Genomic DNA, 19,037 nt, shown 5'->3' with positions numbered 1-19,037 from the left:
ATTCTTGTGACCACCAGAGTATAATTACTCATATTAACTCAGTTCCAGAAATGAAGACATTGATCCTGAGAGTGGTAATTGACAAAGTCAAGAAGTGGACCTGTGGGGGTTGCATCTTATTTGTCTTCTCATTTTCTTTTCTTTCTTTTTTTTTGCTTAAATTCTTTTGTTGGTACATTTTAGGTATACAATATATTTACATTTATCATTGGGTGCTTGTGCCTGTACATGATGTATCTTGGTTCCTATTTTTCCCCCTTTACCTGTGCGCCCTTCACCCCTCCACCTTCCCTATTTACAAAGACTCCGTTTCCTTTTTTTCCTTTTCTCATAATTTTTCCTTTCCTTTCCCCTTCCCCTCCCACCACCCCTCCCCTTTTGGGCCTTTTCTTCCTATTTCAATTACCAATTATTCATTTTAATCCTTATTTACACTTTCAGTTTCTCACACTAGAGAAACTTTGGTATTTACACGTGTGTCCTATTTGTTTCACTTAAGAGTATGGCCTCAATATGCATACATTTAGCTATAAATGTCTCTAGTGTCTTCTCATTTTCTATCTTTTTAAAAAGTTTGATTCCTGAGTTGAAGCTTATAAATTGCTTATGACAAGTAACTTTATTGCCAGTGTTCAGAACCCTTAGGAAATGACTACTTCTCAGAAGCGTCTTCCACGTGTAGCTAGCTTTTGGATTTTCAGTCTGTTGCAGGATCCTACCTCTTCAATTTATTGGGGATAATCAAAATCCCAATAACATTTATCACAGAATTAGAAAAAACAATCCTAAAATTCATTTGGAACCAGAAGAGACCAAGAATAACAAAGGCAATTCTGGGCAACAAAGGCAAAGGATGGGGTATTAAAATCCCTGACTTGAAATTACACCACAAATCTATGGTAATCAAAAAAAAATCCAGCATATGAATGACAAAAGAACAGAACTGAGGATCAGTGGAACTGACTAGAGGATCCAGAAACAACTCCAGACATACTCAACCACCTGATCTTTGACAAAGGAGCCAAACACTTTCACTGGAAGAAAGATAGACTCTTTAATAAATAGTGCTGGAAAAACTCAATTTCCACATGCCAAAGATTGAAACTAGACCCATATCTTTCACCATGCACTAACCTAAAATTGAAATGGATCATAGATCTAAATATTAAAACAGAAACATTAAGTCTACTGGAAGAGAGAACAGATAGAATGCTAGAGGAAATATGAGCAGGCAAAGACTTCATGAACAAAACCCAGACTGCATGAGAAATGCTACAAAGAATCAACTGGGACCTCATCTTATTAAAAGGCTTTTTCACAGCAAGAGAAACCACCAACAGAGTGAAGAGACAACCCACAGAGTGGAAAAAAAGCTTTACCAGCTATTCAGATAAAGGACTATTATTTAGAATATATAAATAATTCAAAAAAATCAATGCCCCCAAATTTAAAGACCCATTGCAAAAATGGGCATCTGAAATAAAAAGACATTTCTCAGATGAAGAAGTAGAAATGGCAAATAAATATATGAAAAAATGTTCACCATCACTAGTGATTTGTGAAATGCAAATTAAAACAATGCTGAGATTCTATCTCACTCCAGAAAGAATGGCTGCTATCAGGAAATCAACCAACAACAAATGCTGGAGGGACTGTGGGGCAAAAGGAACCCTTCTCTGCTATTGGTGGGAGTGTAGACTGGTAAAACCACTGTGGAAATTGGTGTGGCGCTTTCTCATGAACCTAAAACTAGAGATTCCATTTGACCCAGCTGTACCTTTTCTTGATATCTTTCTGAAAGAATTAAAAATATCATACCATAACAATATATGCACATCCATGTTTATAGCAGCACAGTTGTAATAGCTAAATCTTGGAAACAGCCCAAATATCCATCAACAGATGAGTGGATAAAGAAGATGTGGGCTTTTTAAAATAATGCAGTACTACTCTGCCACAAAGAAGCATGAACTTTAGACATTTATAGCTAAATGGATGGACCTTGAAACCATACTCTTAAGTGAAATAAGTCAGACACATGTTTAAATACATCATTGTTTTTCTAGTGTGAGAAACTGCAAGTGGCAATAAGAACTGAAATGTATAATGTATGTTGGGAAATGGGAAGAAAGTGTTCAACAGGGAAGGGGAGAAAGAGAGGAGAGAGGAAGAAAGGAAGGATGGGACAAGAAAAAACATGATAATAGGAGAAAAAATGGAAACAAAGCTTCTGTACATAAGGAGGGGAGGGGGCTTGATAGGGGAATGCGATAAAATAAAGTAAAATTTATTAAAAAAAGACATAGACCTGATCCTAGATCCATCTGATTACAAAGACCATAAAATCTTAGCCACATTTTATTATTTCCTTTTAGCTAAGTATGTGTCAAATAATTTATGTGATGGCTTAGAAATCCAAATTACCTGATAGTAGACAGGTAATAGTCTCCTTTATGGCCTAAACAAACAAAAATGTGGAGAGTTTTTCCTACTCTGTAACCTGTTATGCAGGACCTGTCTACCACATGGACTTAGAAATGTGCACTTTATTCCACTTGAGAAGGTCATTGTCAAACAGTATAGACAATAGGTGAGTCTAGACTCTTTGCTCCGGTGAGTTACTTATGCTGCCTAGTCATGCTGATCTTATTTGTACCTAAATAGTACATATTGCATGCCCTAAACAATAGAAGCTTATTTCTTCACCATTCTGAAGCTGGTTTAACACCAAGTGTCAGCACAGATGTTTTATCTGAATGCCCTCTGCATGGCTAATAGATGATTTTTTTTTCTACTAGGTGTCTTTACATAGTTTTCTCTCCATATGTATTTGTATTCTACTCTCTTCTTAAAGCAGCAGTCATTCTGGTTGTTAAAATATGATCTTATTTTACTTGAATTGCCCCTATATCCAAATAGAGTAAAATATTAAGTATTAAGGGTTAGAGTTTTAATAAATGAATTTGTGGGGGAGACAGTTCAGCCCATAAAACACACCAATGCTTGGTTTGGGTGTGCCATTCATTGCCATTAAAGGCCTAGCACACTGCTTTTAAGGCTAGGAAAGGCTGGTAGAACTCACTGCAGAAAAGAATCTTTCAGATGAATATTTAGTTTGTATCCTATGGTGAGGTCAAATAACTATTGCTTTTCCCATGATATATTAATCTCCACTGCAGATGAAGATGTTCCTCAAACTTCCTAAAACTTACATCTTAACTTTTTTTCTCTGAATCTTTTCCATCACTGATGTGGTTTGTTTTGTTTTCTTTTGTTGTTGTTGTTGTTTGAGACAGTGTCTCACTAGGTAATTCAAGCTTACATTGAACACACTATGTAGCCCAGGCTAAACTTGAAATCAAGGTGCTCCTTCTGCCTCAGCCTCCCCAGTGCTTCTGAATATTTTAGAATCTGTGGTGTCACACGACAGAGTGGCAACATTGCTAGCCTTAGAGCTTAAAACTAATGGTGGGATCATTCCTGTTCCAGGCCCCCTCAAGCTGGCAATCGATTGTGTGTTGTGACTGAGGTAAAAATTCAATAATTTGTGTTAATTCATAATATTGAGGGTGGGTATATTCTGAAGACTAAGAACGTTCAAATAATTCTGAATGTACAAAATTTTAAAAGGTCATATATTTAGATGTATATCCAAAATGTCAAAGAGCCATTCTTTCTTCAGTAGTCCAAAGCTTTGACATAGCAAACCTGCTTTAGTTGGATATTTAATCTTCTCTGGAACTGAGGCATGCTATTAAGTTCTGACTCTTGTTTTCCATTTTTCTCTATCATTCTGCTACTATGATAGTTTATAAGCTACTAGAGAATCATATTCACTTTCAGTACTTGATTTTCATTTATTTGTTTTCTACAGCTTTTCATCCTTTTTCTATAGCAATTATGCTTGATGATAGTGTTCTTTGACCTAAAAGTTTGATACACTGGTACAACAGAGCAGGTTGCTTTCCTTCTACTGGTATATTCACCCAATTCACTTCCAGCGAGAGGGTATCATAGGACCACACCTCAAGCCGAGGACTTTCTGGTTCACTTACTGTCAATAATGAAATTCTCATTGACAAGTAAGTGGTAAATGGTTTACTTCAAAGCACACCATGTCTCTTCTTTTGAAAATCCTTTGTGCCATATATCACAATGTGGTTCTCTGGAAGCAGAATTTATTTATAGAATATACCCTTCATAAGACTGAAATCCATAAAGGCAGGAACCATGGCTCATTGTTCAATACTTTATTTCTGTCACTTATCACAGAGATGTGCAGTAATACTTAATAAAAGCATGTTGAATGAGTGAATAAATAAGTAATTAGATACTGGCAAGAGCTCTCCAGAGGTGAGGTGTGGTTTTTCAGGAATAAATGTTTTCCTGGTCACTTGAGGGGTTCAGAAATAGTTTTGATAAAAAATTGGCAATAAGAAAATTTGACAGATGCAACTTGTGCCCAGTGAATCTGAAAATTCAACACAGTGACTCAGAAACCCCTATGTGGACTTGTGTATGTCTCAATGCATTATCTTCTCTAAAATGGAGCAAATTTTATCTCTAAGCATTCTCAGGTAACCCTCATGCAATGCAATATTTTATAGTATTGAACAAGGGAGATCTAGAAATAAATGCATATACCCATATACACACTCTTAAACTGAGGTCTCTGGATACATCAGATCCTTTTTGAAAATAAAACAAAACTTTTATAGCTCTTCTTAGGTAAGATCCTGAGCTTCAAAACTAAATAGTTTAGATAACATTTTATTTAGGTTATTTCCAATTATATATCTGTGGATATATTCCTTCATTTATTTTGATTTTCCAAATCATACTTCCAACTCAAACCTATCCTTTACAACCAGTTGTATTTAGCTGGGTGTGGTGACACACACCTCTATTCCCAGCACCCTGGAAGGCTAAGGGAAGAGGATCACAAGTTTTGCCCAGCTAGAACAGATTAGCAACTTATCAAGACCCTGTCACAAAATAAAAAAGGCCTGGGTATGTAGCTCACTGTGAAGGTCCTGGATTCAACCCCCAGTACTCTGCCTGTCACTCACAACAAAGCAAAATCAAACAAACAAAAAAAGAGCCTTCTTCACCCTCATCAATATGTCTGCTATCAATGGTACTGCCATCTACTCACTCACATCATTCTATATGTACACCCATCTTAACCACACTGAATTTGGATGTGATCAGCTCAGGAACTATTTTATTCATTGAGGAGATAATGACCCTCTAGTGAATTGAGTTGCATCTCCACACCTTCAGTGTATTGGTTCCCTGATATTAAGTCACATTTCAGTTACATTTTTATCTATCTCTTATATGTATCTTTGGTGTTTGTTGGTCCAACAGATATTTGATTTGTTTTTGTATTTCTGATATGGTCTACTCTGTAATTAGTCCAGGCTGACACAATTGAAGAGGTTGAAAACTCCAGTTTAGTTCTAAAATCTTTAAATAGAAATAATTCTAGATGTTATAGATAAATAATTATACACCCATATACACACGTTTCAGGCTGACTGTAGGTATTTGAAAGCATTTGTGCAGTACCAACTAAATAGTAGTTGCCCCCAAAATATTTGTGAAAATACATCTAAATTGACAAAATTGTGATACAGATATTTAGGAAAGAAGAGCTGGGAGCTGGCAGTAGACTGTCTTGTTCTGCCAAAAGTGAGATATGTGATGTTGGACCAGGTCATTCTTGGGTCTTTTGCTTTCAAAGAAGAAAAAAATTCTTCAAGACCCTTCTATCTCTAAAACTCTGAACCTTTAGTTTGTATATGTCTGTATATGTTAATATAAATGAAGATTCTTGTTGTCTTATCTGCTTTATTTTTTAAAAACAATATATAACATACCTTAGTATATTAACATGTAATTTTAATGCCTATTGTCAGGATCTAGCATGATATCTACAACACCATAGCAGGCTAGTAAGGGTATATTAAGAGATTAGGGAAGTCATATATATTCTACATAGCTTGAGTCTCCATTTATGTATACATTTGTATCATTTTAATTTATCTTCACTCTTATCTGGCAAATTGGATCTTCCAACTAAGCATCATTCTTCATAGAAGAACCAATTTAAAAGGCATATACCAATCTTAATAAATCTTTTGGTGGATTCAATGCCAGCTTCAATTCTTTAATATATTAATGTGCATCTTGCTAAAGAATAAATGATACACACTGCACTACATAGATTACAACCATTGTCTTGGAATAAAAACACCATGGGAGCAATTTATACAGCAATTAGGTTTAGCAAACAGTACCAAATTGGATATAAATCAACCTTTACATTTGTAGTCTGATTTTTTATTTTAATACCATATAGGTTTAGCAAAGCAGAGAACTGTATCAACAGACATCTTCTGTCTTTTTTTTTTTTGGTACCAGGCTTCAAACTTGGGACCTTGCGCTTGCTAGGTAGGTGGCAGCAACACTGAGCTAAATCCCCAGCCTTTATCTTCTGTCTTTTTTATCTTATTCCCTGATATAGGTCTAGATGGCAAAGAGTCTAGGGGGTAAATTAGTGGTTTCTCCTATATTAGATTCCCAATTGATTGGGAAGAATTAACTAGGTGGCTAAGTTAGGAGATTTCTGAAACTCAACAGAAAAAAAATCATAATTATTAATATCGCCCTTTATTAAAATGAAATTAGTAAACCAAAGAGGTGCCTGAAATTCTAATATTTATTGCAGCACTGTTCATAATAGCCCAAATAGGGAATCAATCTAGGTACCTATCAGAAAATGAATGGATAAAGAAAATAAGCACACATATACGGAAGAGTATTATTTAGCCATGAAAAGAGTGCTATTCTATCATTTGCTGCAAAATGAATACAACTGGAGAATGCTATGTTAAATGAGATAGAGGAGACATAGAAAGACAAATACCACATATTCTCTCTCATGTGTGGAAGTTCTTTTCAATTGAATGTAGAATAGAAATTAGTAGGACCTGAGAAGTATGTGTGAAGGAGGTGAAGATGCTGAAGATTGGATAAACAAAGACAGAAGGAGTAAGTTCTAGTGTTCCATAGCACAGTCAGAAAACTATAGTTCACAATAACCTGTTATATTTTATTAAGAACTAGAAAAAAAGAGCTCAAGAACTCCAAAACTAAAGAAATGAGAAGGACATGGAAAAGTTAATCAGCCTGATTTGATCACTGGATGTTGTATACATGTTTTGGAAATATCATACATAAAATTATTACATGTTAAAAATTTAAGTGATAGAAAAAAATATAAGTAATATAAAATTGAGAGGCCTGCCTTTATTGTGGATATGGAGAGTGGCTACCAGCAAACTATAATTACCCACTTAGCACCCAATTAAGAGTGAGAGACAGGTGGAAATGTTGAAATTTGAGGTGTTGATGTTAATGGTAAGATCATCTGATTAGGGATTGCATAGTTAGGAGCAGAGCTTCTTGGTGTACACAATAATAAAGCATAGGACACAAGAAACAAGATAATGGGCAAGGAAGGCTTTTATTCTCTGTTACCAAGAAATATGTATTTTGTTATAAAGAAAGTCAAATCTGTTAGATTTTTTTATTGAGAAGTTTGAGTGAGGAAAAAATCCTTCTTGCCAACATTAGAATACCATTTGTACTTTCTAAAAGAAAATCTCATGATTTCTCTCGTGAGTCTATTATATCAATGTAAACAACAGTATTAATCCAGTAAGTATTTCCCCATTATTTTGGAAACTGAATAGATTACTTTAAGCACTCAATATACATGCTCAAGACCATGTTGTCATGTTTTGCATGTAAGTAGGGGGATGGATGTTTGCAACACATAATAATTACATATATTTTGGGGAATTGGTACATGTATAGAGCATTTCTTGATCATTTTTTTACATCCCTCCCTCCCTCTTCTCCGTGATTTTACATCTAACAAGCTGGGAAGTGAGTACCTAAAATTGTGCAGAACAGAAAGTTAATTTGATATTCAGTGATCATCATGGACAGTTACTTTTTTTTCCTTCATAATTTTTCAATATTTTATTCATCTTAGTGCCCCCAAAGTATATTTGTATGAAACTTTATTTCTTTGTAGATGGAATTTCAGGAAGACAGAATTTTTTTTTTTTTGGTAACGGGGATTGAACTCTGAATAATTTGACTTTTACAATCCTTGTCTGAATGATGCAATTATAAGTGGTCTCAAGAGAAAAAGTATAGTTAGAATGTATATGTTTAATTATGAAAGGAGATTTATTGGCTGAGCTTACAAGAGCAGATGGAGTGTGCACAATAGCTGTCTGTGGGTTCAGAGGAGGGAGAGTCTACAATGTCTATCCATGGGATCAGAGTAGAACAATCCTCAATGGCCATTTGTTTACTAGATATGGGAAAATACAGTAGCTGCTCAGCCCAAGTAGATGGAAGATGAAAAACAAAAGGGATCAAGGATGCAGCACCAGGTGAAAGCCTGGAAACTCCCTGTAGAGCCACTAGACTGTGACTGCATTAGAAATCTGAACATTCTGGAAATTGATATCCAAAAGTGGTGGTGAAGATTGGAGCTCTTCAGAAATGAGTACACTTCCTTCTTCTTATTCCATTCTGACTACAAACCTATTGGTTGGTGCCACCCACATCCAGAGAGAGGTTTCTCCCTCAGTATGCTGGCCTACATCTCACTCATTCACAGACATATCCAGAACTGTGCTTCAACAATATAGCAGTGTTAGTATTCCTTAACCCATTAAAGTTGACATGTCATATTCATGGTCAAAATTGAGGGAAAAAACCCAGAATCCATATAGAAGGGATAGGAAAAATGAGCTGTGGCACAGACAGATATTTTAATTCCAACAGAGAACTGAAATGGTATAAGAATGAAAGCATGCAGACTACCCGGGTGTGGGGAGGTAATAGCAAAGAATGAGGGAGAGACTGTGCCTCAATGGGAACCTCCTGACCACACACTGCCTGGACAGAGATCTTATGACAGGAAGATTAATTTCAGATCCATCAGTGTTGAGAAAACACTACCAGTGTATCTACTACTGAACTGCCTCAAGAGCTGGTTAGATTTGATGCTATGGAAAAAGTACTTCAGTATCTATCCCTGTGTAAGGGTAGGGGAGATGCAGGCTGATGACATTAATTCCTATAATAGATGTGCAGTAAATACTTGCTGTATGCAAAACACTGATTGTACATCATTGAACAGAGGAAATTCTTCCCTCAAAAAGGTACATTCCTGGAAGTATAATAAACAATAAACAACAAATGTCACCACAATTAAGGTTTTTATTGGCATTTTTGTAGGCAATAAACTAGGCAATGGGAAATAATGGAAAGGATTTTAAGACAATGTAAATGGTCTAGGAAAGTGACCATGGGGAATGTGGGAGAAATCTAAGTCCTCTACTGATGAAAGGATGTTCTCACTTTTCATGGGAAAAGTGAATGTGAACATTAAGAAATTTTGGTACCTCAGGGATTTGTATTGTTAATCCATTATTGAGTTTTAAGTTCATGGGGCAAACTAGGAGAACAAATTTCCCCTTATTGACTGCACTGTGAGTAGTAAATTGATGCCAGTACCAAGTTTCTCTAAACCCGCTGTGCCATGGCCAGTGATGTGTAAATGCAAAGGTTCTATCATAGATAGAAATCAGAAATCAGGTCCATTCACCAAATTTTAAAGTGATGTTTACTAAATTTTTTGCCAAATTTAAAGAAGCTATAGTGGGTAGATTAGAGATCATTATATTATTAATTTAATGTCTTCAGCATTGGCTCTTTTGAATGCTTTAATCTGGCTAATATAAATTTGGCTTTTTCCTCCCTATCCAAAAGCTTTGATTGTAATAGTATTTCATGACAATGTTGTAAAGTTCAGCTATATCAATAAAAAACAAGTTTGGACAGTAAGAAAAAAAAAGGATGTTCTCTTCAGCACCATCTCACAATGTGCTAATGGTCACACCAGCAATACGCTTATAGAATTGGAATGCCATGTGGACTCCATTTCACCTAAACAATGAAATGCTGTTTGCCAAGAATTTGGCAGAGAAAATTGTTTCAGAAAATGTTAGTCTAATTAAAATAAAAAATCTATTTTTTAATCAGAGTATTAAATATTTCAACAATAAAATGGTTTTATTAATGTCAACATATGCTGTAAAGGAACTAATGTTTTGTTTGTTTTCTTTATTTTAGCTTTTTCAATTATACACAGTCACACATAGATTTTTCTCCCCCTGGGGAAAATACAAGACTTATTAGTTTTCATTAAAAATAGAAAAAAATATCTTGCATTTTGTTTCACTTAAAAAGCAATACTCAAATTAATACTCATCAGAATCCTAAAGTGCATTGTGTTTCTTTCCCTGAATAATCAGTCAGTTTAACTGAAAATATGGTTATGGTTTAAAACTTTTACCAAGTTTTATGATCTCTAGTGGAACTAGCCTTTCTATCTGGAGTAGCTGCAACCATCTGAGTCAGTAGGCAAATAAGGAGAAGAGTCTGAGGTATCCCAAACAGCGTAATCCAATTTTGTAAAATAAAAGCTTCATTCATTATGTTAGCTTTTTGTGGGCTCTCCAGATTGTGGTGCAGAGTACCAGCACTAAACATTAATAATTTTCTAAATAGAATCAAATCCCTTGGAAAATCAACACCAGTTACATTGCTTGCATGAACTTCCAGGTCTGGTATTCATAGGTCAAGGAAAGGAATTTAAATTCACAACCAATAACTATTACCTTAGGAAAATATGAAGTTGAAGCACCTTCAGGAAGGCAGGCATGCAAGTTTGGTTTTTTTTTCTTGGTACCAGGGATCAAATTCAGGACCTTGCACTTACAAGGCAGACATGGTGCCACTAAGCTAAATCCCTGGCTGGAAGTTTTTATCATACAATTCTATTTAATAAACACGACCATCAGAATGTCATAATAATTCCTAACCATACTCTCAACATTATTAAAGTTAGGTCAACCACTAGATCTCATAGCTTAAGAAAGTCAATAAGAACCACATATCCAATTACATATTCTTTTAAAAAACTCCCTCAGGGAAGGGTGGAGGTGGTGAAGGGTGCACAGGTAATGGGAGAGAAAATAAGAACTAAGATACATCACGTTCTGGTAAAACACCTAATCATAAATGTAAATGTATTTTATACCTAAAATGTACCAATAAATATATATATATAAATAAAAAAATAAAAATAAATAAATAAATAACTCCCTCAAACTACTCGTGGAAGTCTAGAAATGTAAACTTTATTTTATCACACCCAGAACAAGGCAATCATTACAAGAAATCCTTCTCAGGGACTCACATTCTCTGTTATTCGATCTGTACTCAAGTGCTTGCACATATTACACTTAATGCTTAGCACTTCCCACTTGAAGTGCATTATCATCTAACAAAACTGAGGTAAACCCATCCTTTATACATTCTATGAAACTAAATCTGATTCATGACAAATGTCACTGAATTGTTGAATACTTGCATGATCAATATCTCAGTGTTTCATTTAAAGCTTTTTCTATTACTAGTTATTTATTTTTTAGTAATTACTTTCTTCAATTTAGTTGAATCAACATGATAGGATTTTTAGTATTCACTCAGATGTAGCACTTTCTGTAAAGATTAACATTTAATGAAGGTGTTTTAAGAAACATAATCTGATTCAAATAAATAGATGAGGAAGGTTGACACTTAAAGCAGGCCAGAACATGACTAAAATTATATCTTCAAAACAACCACACAAATGACTGCACAAGATTAGACTTCAGTTTGGCAAAAAGAGATGGACCACCTTATTGGAGTTACATGAAAAATTTATTACTTGCTCTAAATAAGAATGTTCCTAAAATGGAGAGGAAAAAGCATACAGGAAAAACATCTGACTTTTCCTGGAAAAAAAGAAAAACTACTACTTGTTCAATTCTTCTGCAATGAAAGGGAAGCACAATTATAGAAAACCAAAAATTTTAAAAAATATGTATCTGTCAAATATTTAGAAGAAAACAAGAAATATCATGTCTAACTTAAGCACCAATGTAGCTTACCTGGTTGATATCAAATAGCTCTCACAATTCATGATTCAACTTCAGATTATGTGACAGAAAACTGGCAGAGACTAAAAGAAAGACAAAAATAAAATTATGTTACTGTGTTACTTAATTTTCATTGTAATAACAAAATCCCTGGGCCCAGGGAACATGCCGAATCAGCCTGCTGAAGACAGGCAGGTCTGTGCATGCCCTACCGAGGTCCCGAGTGGCACAGAAGATGCCAAATCACCCCGCGGCAGACAGGCAGCCACCTGGTTCCACACTACAAAGATGCAGAGGACACCAGACCACCAGACCAAGGTAATGAGTCCCGCTGCTCCCGGCCCAGTGGTAGGGGCTTCTGAGCTGCCTTCCCACTGCTCCTGGTCCAGAGGAAAGGGCTTTTGGGCCACATTCTGTCCCGCTGCTCCTGGCCCAGAGGAAGGGGCTTCCAGGCCATCATCCCTCCCACCACTCCCCGCCCAGAGATAGGGGCTTCTGAGCCACTGTCCCACTGCTCCTGGTCCAGAGGAAGAGGCTTCCCGGCCACCATCCCTCCCGCTGCTCCCAGCCCACAGGAAATGACTTTGGGGTCACCATCCCTACCGCTGCTCCCGGACCCTGTGCCACTTCTCCCAGCTCAGAGGAGGTAATCCATGCAGGCGCTAATGGACCCCGCCCCAGTCAAAATGAGAAAACACATAAATAAGTCTCAAAACCAGACTTCCAGATCACCTACAGCAACCCCAAAGGGAAATGAGATGGAACACTCTGATACTCAACCACCTGGACCCACTGAACTGGCAACAAAAGGGGATCTGGAAAAAATGAAATCAGAAATAATTTCTCAGATAACAGGAGAAAATGTGGCCCTAGTTCAAGATGTGATTAATAAATCTAGAGAGGAGCTCAGGAACATGATGGAATCCCAACATAGGAAACAAATGGAATCCATAAAACAGGTGCAAATAGATTTCCAGGACATGAAAAACTCCATTGAAAGTCTACACAGCAGAATGAGTCAATGTGAGGACAGAATTTCAGATCTAGAAGATAAGATTGCAATTAATGACCAGGAAAACAAAAATTGCTTCAAAATTATGAGGGAACATGAGAAATCAATCCAGCAGCTGCTAGATGATGCAAAGAAGAATAACATAAGACTGATTGGGCTCAATGAAGAAAGAGAAGAGAGTGGAGATGAAATAAAAAATCTCTTCCCAGAAATAATGGCAGAAAACTTCCCAAGCAGGGCAAAAGAGCTTGACATACAGATAAGTGAGGCATATAGGACTGCAAATAGCCTTGATCAAAAAAAATCTACACATAGGCATATAATTGTTAAGATTCCAGAAACCCAAGAGAAGAACAAAGTTCTACAAAAACTCAGAGAAAAGAAACAAATCACATACAAAGGAAAGCCCATCAGAATCACAGCAGACTTCTCAACACAAACCATCAAGCCAAGAAAAGCTTGGAGTGACATATTTCAAGCCCTAAAAGAAAACAGCCTCCAACCCAGATGGATGCACCCTGCAAAACTATCTTTCAAAATGGATGGAGAAATAAGATACTTTCATGACAAAGAGCACCTTAGGAACTTTGTGAATACCAAACCAGCACTCCAAAAAATTTTACACAATATCTTATTAACAGACATTGAGGATCACAACCCCAGGAAGCAAAGCACAATGAACCCATCTGGCATGACAAGAAATTCAATGTAGAGGGAGAGAACCCAACAAAAAGAAAAAGTCATGGCAATGACAAGTCAATACGTTTCAGTTATAACCATCAATGTTAATGGTATCAATTCACTAATCAAAAGAAATAGAGTGGCAGAATGGGTCAATAAGCAAAATCCAACAATATGCTGCATACAAGAAACACACTTAATTCGAAAGGAAACTCATGGACTGAAAGTTAAAGGGTGGAAAATAATACTCCATGTGACAGGAACCTGAAAAAAAGCAGGAGTAGCTATCCTCTATGCAGACCAAGTAGATTTCAAACCAACACTAATTAAGAGAGATGAAGAAGGACACCTCCTTGTAAAGGGAACAATCCAAGAGGAAAAGACGACAATCATAAATATCTATGCACCAAACACTAGTGCGTCTAACTATATAAAAGAAATACTGACATGAAAAGTCATATGTGCACTAATACAATTGTAGTGGGGGAACTCGACATCCCACTGTCACAAATAGATAGATCAACCACACTAAAAATATGTAATGAAATACTAGAATTCAATCGAACTCTTGAACAAATGAACATAACAGATGTTTACAGAGTCTTCCACCCCACAAAATCAGAATACACATTCTTCTCAGCTGCACATGGGTCATTCTCCAAAATAGACCACATACTCACACATAGAATGTTTAAGTAAGTGCAAAGGAATTGAAGTTATCCCCTGTATATTATCAGACCACAGTGCAGTGAAATTGGAGATCCATAGCAAAAGAAACTCAAAAAATTTCATAAACACATAGAAATTGAACAACACAATTCTGAATAACCAATGGGTCACAGAGGAAATTAAAGAAGAAATCAGACAGTTCGTTCAATAAATGACAATGACAATACAACATATCAGAATCTATGGGACACAATGAAAGGAGTCTTATGAGGGAAATTCATAGCAGTGAATATGCATATTAGGAAAACAGAATGAGCCCAATTAAACAACCTGATGCTGAACCTCAAGCTTCTAGAAAAAGAAGACCAGGACAACCCCAAAGCTCATACAAGGGAGGAAATTATAAAGATCAGAGGAGAAATCAATGCAATGGAGACTAAGAGAACGATATAAAAAAATCAATGAGGCCAAGAGTTGGTTCTTCGAAAGAATCAACAAAATTGACAAAACTTTAGCCAATCTTGTCAGAAAAAGGAAAGAAAAGGCCCTAATCCATGCAATTAGTAATGAAAAGGGTGAAATTACAACAGAGCCAGCAGAAATCCAGAGGATCATCAGTACCTACTTTGAGAACCTATGCACCTATAAGATGGACAACACAGAAGAAATGGACAGATTCCTAGATACATATGAATTACCAAAGTTGAACGAGGAAGACCAAAAAATTCTGAACAACCCAATATCAACCAATGAAATTGAAAATGTAATTAAAACTTGTCAACTGAGAAAAGCCTGGGCCCTTATGGCTTCACTGCTGAATTCTACAAGACATTTAGAGAGGAACTATTGCCACTACTGTTTAAACTGTTCAATGAAATTGAAAGGGAAGTAGTACTCCCAAATTCATTCCTGGAAGCAAGCATCACCTTGATCCCCAAAGCACAGAAAGACCCAATTGAAAAAGAGAACTATAGGCCAATATCACTAATGAACACAAATGCAAAAATCCTTAATAAGATAATGGCAAACAGAATGCATAAGATCATCAAGAAGATCATACACCCTGATCAAGTGGGATTCATCCCAGGGATGCAGGGATGGTTCAATATACGAAAATCAATCAATGCAATACACTATATCAATAGAACCAAGGACAAAAACCATATGATTATCTCCATAGACACAGAAAAAGCATTTGACAAAATCCAACATGGATTTATGATAAAAATCCTACAAAAAATTGGAATAGATGGTCTCTACCTCAAACTGATAGAAGCCATCTATGAAAAACCAACAGCTAATATCATACTAAATGGTCAAAAACAGAAATCCTTCACATTAAAATCACGAACAAGACAAGGATGTCCACTATCACCACTCTTGTTCAATATAGTTCTGGAAACATTAGCCATGGCAATTAGACAAGAGAAAGAAATAAAAGGAATAAACATAGGTAATGAAGAAGTCAAATTGTCATTATTTGCAGATGACATGATACTCTATATAGAAGACCCCAAGAACTCCACCAAAAGTCTTCTAGACTTAATAACCAAATTCAGTCAAGTAGCTGGTTACAAGGTCAACACACAAAAATCAATAGCTTTCCTCTACACCAATGACAGACTCACTGAGAGAGAAACAGGCCAAATAATTCCTTTCACAATAGCATCCAAAAAACTGAAATACCTAGGAATTATTCTAACGAAAGAAATCAAAGACCTCTTCTCTGAAAACTATGGCACTCTGAAAAGAGAGATTGAAGATGATATCAGAAAATAGACAGACATCCCCTGCTCCTGGGTAGGAAGGATTAATCTAGTGAAAATGGCCATACTTCCAAAACTGCTATATAGATTTAATGCAATTCCAATTGAGATCCCAGCAGCATACTTCATAGACCTTGAGAAAGCAATCCAAAAATTCATTTAGAACAAGAAGAGACCCAGAATTGCAAAAACAATTCTAGGTAACAGAGACATGGCAGGGGGTATCACAATCCCCAACCTGCAACTATACTACAAAGCTACTGTGATAAGAACAGCATCGTACTGGCAAAGAAACAGACCTGAGAACCATTAGAACAGATTAGAAGATGCAGAACCAACACCAGACACACTCAGCCATCTCATCTTTGACAAAGGAGCCAAACACCCTCACTGGAGGAAAGATAGCCTCTTTAATAAATGGTGCTGGAAAAATTGGGCTTCAACTTGCCAAAGATTAAAACTAGACCTGTATCTCTCACCACGCACTAAACTAAAATCCAAATGGATTAAAGATCTAAATATTAAAATAGAAACTCTGAACCAGTTGGAACAGAGGTTAGGTAGAACCCTTGAAGACATCGGTGTAGGAAAAGATTTTACGAACAAAAGCTCAGTTGCCCATGAACTAGCACAAACAATCAACAAGTGGGATCTCTTCTTATTAAAAGGCTTCTGCACAGCAAGAGAGACCATCAGCAGTGTGAAGAGACAACCCACAATGTGGGAAAAAATCTTCACCTGCTCTTCCTCAGACAAAGGTCTACTATCCCGAATCTATAAAGAACTTAAAAAGATCAGACCTCCCAAATTTAAAGACCCAATCCAAAAATGGGCATCTGAAATGAACAGACATTTCTCAGACAAGGAAGTAGAAATAGCAAATAAATACATGAAAAAATGTTCAACATTACTGGTCATTCGAGAGATGCAAATGAAAACAATGCTGAGATTCCATTTCACACCAGAAAGAATGGCTGCTATTATGAAATCAACCAACAACAAATGCTGGCGGGGCTGTGGGGAAAGAGGAAGGCTGTTCCACTGCTGGTGGGAGTGTAGACTGGTGCAAGCATTGTGGAAATCAGTATGGAGAGACCTCAAGGAACTAGGACTGAAAGTACCATTTAACCCCACTCTTCCACTGCTGGGAATCTTCCCCAAAGAATTAAAAGAATCATACCACAGTGATATATGTGCACCCATATTCATAGCAGCACAGTTTGTAATAGCTAAAACTTGGAAACAGCCCAAATGCCCATCAACTGGAGACTGGATCAAGAAAATGTGGTTTTTTTATAAAATGGAGTACTACTCAGCCATCAAAAATGAGAAATTAGAGACATTTATAGCTAAGTGGATGCACATTGAGAGAATACTCTTAAGTGAAATAAATAGGACACACATGTATAAATATTGAATAGTTTCTCTGGTGTGAAAAACTGAAAGTGTAAATAGGGACTAAATGTATAATAGGTAATGTGAAATAGGAAGAAAAGGGGCAAAGGGGAAGGAAGTGGGAGGGCTAGGGGAAAGGATAGAAGGGAATGGGATTAATATGAGAAAATGGAAAAATAGGAACAAAATCTTTGTAAATAGGGAGGAATGGAGGGGCTGAAGGGAGGGCTGGGCAAGGGTGAAAAATAAGAACCAAGAGAGACTATGTAAAGGTGCAAATTTCCAAAGATGAATGTCATTATATTGTATACCTAAAATGTACCAATGATTAGAATGAATAATCAATAATGTAAAATAGGAAAAAAATGTCCAAAGGTGTAGGGGAAGTGGGAGAGGCAGGGGAAAGGAAAGAAGGGAAAGGAAAAATGATGAGAAATGGAAAAAATGGAAATAAAGTCTTTGTAAATAGGGAAGGGTGTTGGGGGTGAAGGGAGGGCTAGGAATGGGCAAAAAATAAGAACCAAGATGCATCATGTGAAGGTACAATTCCCAATGAGAAATGTAATTGTGTTGTATACCTACAATGTACCAATAAAAGAATTTAATAAAAAAAAATCCCTGATGCTGGATACAGAAAGAAAAGTTTGCTTTGGTTCGTAGTTTTGGTCCAATACCTAGAATTTGCATTTAATGATGGCCTTTTTGCTGGCAGTCTAAGTGCAGGACATGAGAGAGAGAGAGAGAGAGAGAGAGAGAGAGAGAGAGAGAATCTGGTCTTTCTTCCTATAAACTCACCAAGATCAACTCATGGAGACGCCATCCTTACAACTTTAGAACTATATGACCTATGACCTCCCAAAGGCCCCACCTCTAAACACTATAGTCAAATTAAGTTTCTTCCTTATTGTGACCTCATAGTGGAGATTAAATTTGCTGGGGTATGGGGAGGAAGCCATACCCATACCTTGCCCCTTGAACTCATTACCATCCTACTGACTACTGAATTCTCCCTCAATAATTTCTGACAGACTCAATGTCTCTCTGTAATTATCCCAAGATTGAAAAGTTGGCAGCAACATTCAGTTGGCTGGGTCAAGTCAGACATCTAAATTTGTTGTCCAGGAGTTAAGAAAAGATCTATCTCCTTTATGCCATAATGATGAGGACTGTAACACTAACCCCTTCATTATAAAAGAACTCTATAGTCTGAGCAGCCTCAAGCAACCATCATTCTTAATATTCCTTTAGATTTTTATCTAATTTATACAGTTACACAGTACAGTACTCTCACATACCATAATGCTGGTAGATCACTCAAGTTTTAAATGCATAAATAAGTGTGTACTTATTCTTTCCTCAAAATGAAGTTTGAAAAATCTCAGCAATTATTGCTTTTAACTTTTGGTGTCATTTTTCCTAATGGTATCATAATCCTGT

The 19,037-nt window shown here is 36.4% G+C and overlaps 1 long non-coding RNA gene across 1 annotated transcript in view; it reads right to left on the bottom strand.

Annotated features, from left to right (window-relative positions):
* LOC110346528 (uncharacterized) overlaps nucleotides 1–18,445 on the bottom strand; it is a 147,327-nt gene extending 128,882 nt beyond the window's left edge. The window contains exons 1-2 of the long non-coding RNA XR_002390638.2: nucleotides 18,396–18,445; nucleotides 12,090–12,160 (exon numbers count right to left, since the gene is read on the bottom strand). This is a non-coding gene — a long non-coding RNA (uncharacterized LOC110346528). The remainder of the gene's footprint in view (nucleotides 1–12,089; nucleotides 12,161–18,395) is intronic.
* Between the last annotated feature and the right edge of the window lie 592 nt (nucleotides 18,446–19,037).

The sequence above is a fragment of the Heterocephalus glaber genome, unplaced genomic scaffold (assembly GCF_053883595.1).
Source record: "Heterocephalus glaber isolate CG9 unplaced genomic scaffold, H.glaber_assembly_v1.0 deba00001523, whole genome shotgun sequence".
NCBI lineage: Eukaryota > Metazoa > Chordata > Mammalia > Rodentia > Bathyergidae > Heterocephalus > Heterocephalus glaber.
The sequence above is the reverse complement of the archived record's forward strand: the minus strand, read 5'-3'. Positions and strand labels throughout refer to the sequence as shown.